Genomic DNA, 6,000 nt, shown 5'->3' with positions numbered 1-6,000 from the left:
GTCACTAAAAAGCCAGAAATGGAGCTAGGTCTCAAACAGTAGATTGCTAGCCTTGAGCATATATTTGACTTTCAGGTGCATATATTTGAATCATCCAATAGAAAAATAATAAAATTTAAGTGATGTCTGAGATGATTGCCCACTCCACAGTACTCAATTAATGGAGGAATGGGAGAGAGATTTACTCATTAGGGAGTAAGGCGCTTACAATGGATAACTCTTTGAGGGATGCCTGCCCATCAAGCCACCAGATATGGCAAGACCAGCAGAGAAGTCTCATTTCTGCTCCACTTCTTGTCTCCGAGTCTGTTCTTTGAGGTTGGATGGAAGAGTGTTTCTCACAATTAAGAAGGGATGTTTTAAACATTTTGCAAGCTAACAAGTCTGTGACAGGCAACAAGCATTTAGAAAACATAAATTCTTATTTTTGATTGAAGTGTAGTGGGTTATTGGAAAAATAAAGTGATTACTCTCCTGGCAGTTGGCCTCACTAGGATCCCTGATTGCTGTGAACAAATCATTGGCCTGTGCATTTGATAACACATAGAGAGCAAGAACAGATTTAAGAAGACATTAAGACATTTCTAGTGATATTTAGCACACGTGGGCACACATATAATGCAAGCTCTTCAAAATCTAAAAAGTTACAACGGAGAGATATATCGGGAAAAATTGGAAAACCAATCGTCATTGTGGCCAAAAATGTTCCTTCCTAATTGACAGGTCAGCTGGACCAAACGGTAGCAAGCATGTAAGAGATTTCATCAGTATAACTGACAAGTTCTAAATATGATACTTTCTTGCTTCCTGCTGGGTCATTGCCAGATATTTCTTTTTTTTTTTTTTTTTTTTGGCCAGTCCTGGGCCTTGGACTCGGGGCCTGAGCACTGTCCCTGGCTTCTTCCCGCTCAAGGCTAGCACTCTGCCACTTGAGCCTCAGCGCCGCTTCTGGCCGTTTTCTGTATATGTGGTGCTGGGGAATCGAACCTAGGGCCTTGTGTATCCGAGGCAGGCACTCTTGCCACTAGGCTATATCCCCAGCCCTGCCAGATATTTCTTGAAGTATCTCCTTATTTGATTGGAAAGTTCTTTCTTGTCCTGAATCTGGATATTTCCTCCTGTAGTTCCCATTGATACCTTTAATTTTTATTCCAGTGGACCATATGGAATAAAAGACTATTTCTCTGCATGTGATGTTAAGAGAATTATTTTGGTTACTTTTTGAGTGTGAGGTGAAGGTCTAAGTTCACAATTTTGCAGATCCAGCTGTCCCAGCACATATATTGAATAGATTATCCTCTCCCCTATGAAGTGCCTTGGCACCATCATCAAAATCAATTAACTACAAACATAAGGTTTTATTTTTAGACTCTCAATTCAGTTCCATTGATCTATATTTTTATCTCTATGCTGTCTCGATCACTATAGTGTTACAGTAAATTTTGAAATCCGGAAGTGTGAGTACTCCAAATTTGTAATTAAAAAAATACTGTTTTGGATTTCTGTATGGATTTTACAATCTGCTCATCAGTTTCTGAAAATAAAAGTGGAGCTGAATTGGTGATAGATGAAACAATACAGATTATTTACAGACATTTGTCATGGATTAATGTCTGTCTGCCTCAGTGACAATACCTCTCTTCTCACACTGAGACTCACCCCTTCTCCTTTCTCTTCCCTTTCCCTTCTTTTTCTGAGTCATGAAAAATACTTTAACTTTTACACTATTTTAATTTAGATGGTTAGGTTTTGCTGAAGTTTCCAGCTATTCACCTGCTCTCATGTCTCCTGTGTCACTCAGTGTGGGTCCATTAAAATTCAAATACATATTTTTGTATGCCTCTAATGCGAGCACAAATTAAAACTTGTTTCCAGGTACGAGTGGCTCATGCCTGTAATCTTAGCTACTAAGGAGGCTGAGATTTGAGGATTGGGGTTCAAAACCAGCAGAGGCAGGAAAATCTTTGAAACCCTTTTCTCCAATTAACCACCAGAAAACTAGAAGTGGAGCTGTGGCTCAAAGTGGCAGAGCACTAGCCTTGAGCTGAAGACCTCGGGGACAGCACTCAGGCCCCCAGTTCAAGCCCCATGACCAAAAAACAATGAACAAACAAAAAATCCAAACAGAATTGTTAAGAGGACCAGGAGAAAGACTTAGATCCTGGTGAGAATCATAGAGTATATTCACGTATATTCAGATAACATCCTGGGGCCAACTCCCTGTAACAATGCTTTGGGAACTGAAGAATAGTTCCACGGAGAATGAGAGTTTACCTGTAGGGGAAATCTGAAATCTTCTGAGGGGCCTTTTTATCTTTGCAATGCAAGAGACCCCTGTTCCCTTTGATGATGGAAGAATTCAGGGATCAGTTCCTTGCAGTCTAGCTTTGTAAAGGGCATCTTGCAATCAAATCTCCAGGTACAGAGCAATCCTTGCTGGAAATACACAGGACAGCAGAGACACAGAGGTGCTCCCTCATGAGAGCTAGGCAGAAGAGACAGAAGAAAGGTCTCACTCCACAGTGCTGGGAAAACTGCCTGAGGAAATATAGGCAGTCTTTTTGTAGTTGAAATTATATTAAAGGGATGAAATTCCAGAGAGAAAGATGGACTCACTAATAAAGGACAGAATAGGGTTCATGCTGATTCACCACTACCTGCTCTTCTGAGTGTATGTGGCTCACCAGTTCCCAGTGAGCAACACTAAACTGGGTGGACAGTTAGGAGATGAGGAAGCCCCTGTAGGAGCTGTTACAGACAAGAATGGGGCAATGTTTGGGGACGCAAATCTGGAAAAGCTGAGGATGCAGAAGTTTGCTGCTTCCCTTTCTCTGTGCCTCCTCTCCCTCTGTGATGCCAGATGCTATTCTGGGATGAGGGAGTCTCTGATGATGGTCCTCCTCTTCCTGGGTTGCGGGTAAGAGAGGTGGAGGAAGTCAAGTACCCTATGGGAAGCAGATGGGGCCTGAAAATTAGTGTGCTCTTCCTTAGCAGAAATCATCTTTAAGGCAGGACACTGGAATATGCTCATCTGTGAGAAGAGAGGACCCCACATTGGTGGCAAAAACACTACCTAGCTTCTCCTTTTAGAAGCTGACTCTTCTCTATTCTGTATGGGATAACTAGGGAAAGAACCTTGCCTGGCTGACCAAAGCTAACCTATGACAGATCATCCCCAATACTAGCAGGATGAGGAAATGACCAAGATGACCAGCGTGGAACTACCTAGAGGTCACATCTGAGAAATGCTTTGATGTTGCTTGCTGGGTGTTGAGTTTTCATTGGGTTAGAGGGGCTCAACAGTGCCTCCCTGTAACTACCTTTTCCTCTTCAAAACATATAAATCAATATTCATTTGATTGCTTTTGACAAGGGAAGTCTATTGAATATAAGAGAAGAGGATGTCCCAGTGATGGATGGAGAAAGTTTCAGGAAGAAATGCAGAGCAAGTTTATTTGTTAAGCCTGTGTTTGCTGCACTTGGCAGCAAGTATGGAAAGAAATGTTTTTACCAAGCTCTCCAAGTCTCTCAGACTCAGAGAGGGGCTCAGACCCTATGCTGTTCAGACGCTGCTTTCTGAAGTAGAATAAATAGATGAGAAGACAGGGAAATGAAAATAAATACATCAACAAGCTCCCTTCGCCTACTTACTTTTAGATGCTAAATTACAAGGACAAGGGGCCTAAAGGAGTCATCTGCATCTGTCTTCTTGAAGATGTTGAAAGCTGTAAGCTCTCTCCAGTGGATAGAGAGAGAATTGAAAGGCATATCCGACAAAGGGGCATCCTCAAATTGTATCCAGTACCCAGTTTACACACCCCAACCATTGTCAAAGGATTAAGGTGTCTTCTCCCTGCTCTGAAAGTACAAAGACCACAGGTAAGAGCTACCATTTTGAATCTTTTGTTTCCATTTCCTGCATGGGGAACAGAAATATTTCTCTCCCTTTTCTCTATTTCTCTTTACCTTATCCTGTCACTTGAAAATAAATCCTTGATACAACTTGCACCCTGTGAAAACTTGCACTTTGGGAGATTCTTTTTTATGTGAGACATTTTAAAAATACTTTTCACATCTGGGCATCGATGGCTCATGCCTGTAATCCTAGTTACTCAGGTGGCTGAGATCCGAGGATCATGGTTAGAAAAGCCAGCCTTGGCTGGAAGTCTGAGACTTTTATGTCCAATAAATTACTCAGAAAAAGCTGAAAGTAGTATTGTGGCTCAGGTGGTAGAGTTTTAGCCTTGAGCACAAATAGGCTTAGAGACAGTGTCTACACTGGGAATTCAAGCCCCAGGACCCGCAAAAATAAAATAAAATAAAAATACTTTTCACGTGTGGATTTCAAGTATGTGTATTTTGTGTAGAAACTGGGGAGTTGAGGGCACCCCCTCATCTCTCACCCACTGACATTTCCTCATTTATGGTGCTGGCTTTCTGCCAGCCTTCCAGGAATATTTCTGGCATACATAAAATGCTATGAAGACTTTGATGAGTTGGGGGAAAAGATTAAAAATTAATCCAACGTAGTATGAAAATACTGGCTGGCCTTGCCCCGTCAGCCAGCCTTAGGAATCTCAAAATATCTGAGAGTTACTCCTGTGAAGATGGTTGCTTCTTATGCTTTTTATTCTGCGTTCTCTTCCTTGTTGATTTGCCAATCTAGCCTAGAAAGGAAAGAAAACACACAGAGACAAAACTCACTGCAGCTAATTAATTACTGTTGCCTATTTAGGAGGGAAATGAGGGGGAAATATTCTTTTAAAAAACAAATAATAGTAATTTTTAAAGGAACCCAGTCAATGCATTTCCATAAAGTGAATGTGTTGAGCTTGATGGGAGGCAGCAGGCTTAGAAAAGTGCTAGAAGCTCTCTACATTTGCATACATATTTTAATAGAGGTTGATTAAAACAAATATTCCAACACAAATGATCACAATATTTTAATCGCTTTTCTGCAGGGCCTGAACTTCTTTTTAAAAAATAAACCTATATAAGACAAAGTCAGTGTTACTAAGTGGCAAAGATTCTGGCCAAATCATCTGCTTAGTTTGAATTACACAAGAAAAGAAGGGGTCAGTGTGGTTTACTTACCTCTTTGAATGACAGGGGAATTGACGGTATTAGGACAGGATGTCCAGCCCCACTTACAGGAGAAAGTCTCCCCTCTTCAGTTTTTTTCAGTATTTTGTGACTTACTTTCTTTGCACTTCACTTGCTCATGCACAGGGCATACCACACAGTAGAGGATTTAACAAATACTTCTGAATGGGACTCACTTGCCAGTACATTGACAATGGCATCTTACTCATGCCATGGGTCACAGAACACCAATGATAATAGGGACCTAGAGAATTCAGTGGCCCTTATAGGCTGGAAAACAAAGCTGCTATAGAATTTCTTCAATTCTCCTAAGGTCTTGCTTCTCAGCTTTCTGATATAACTGGTTTGGAAGCCAAAGGAGAAGGAGAAGCCCACTTCCAGGATTATTTGCTGTGGCTGGCTGCTGAGTTTCTCCAAGAGTGACTCAGAAAAGATGTTTTTTCCCTGGCCAAGCTATGGACCCTTGGATCGTCAGACCATATTGCTCAAATACACACTTTTTTTTTGGTAGCATTTGAATTCAGGGTTAAAATTCCAGGACTTCAACATATCAGGTTCAGCCACTATTGCAACATGCTAAATAAAGGGCCTGGTATAAGTAAAGGTATGGTATGAGTGAAGGGCAGAGAAAGGAGATTTACTAAGCTGCTCATGCTCACCATGGAAAGAGCTGAAGTAAGTACTTCCATCCATTATGAGAATGAAAGAGTAGATTAGTTAGGACCGAGGCCCCTTGGGGCAGCATCTGGGCATAGCAGGCTGAAACCTGAAAAGGAGATATTACTTCAGAACATTTTGCCTCTGCCCCTCTGTGCCCCTCCTAGTTTAGAGAACCTTTCCATAATCCTGGGGAGAGTTTTTGCAGAAGGGATTTCATCAATCGAAATGCTTTGAGAC

This window comes from Perognathus longimembris, chromosome 3 (assembly GCF_023159225.1).
Source record: "Perognathus longimembris pacificus isolate PPM17 chromosome 3, ASM2315922v1, whole genome shotgun sequence".
Taxonomy (NCBI): domain Eukaryota; kingdom Metazoa; phylum Chordata; class Mammalia; order Rodentia; family Heteromyidae; genus Perognathus; species Perognathus longimembris.
Note: the sequence above shows the minus strand (reverse complement) of the source record.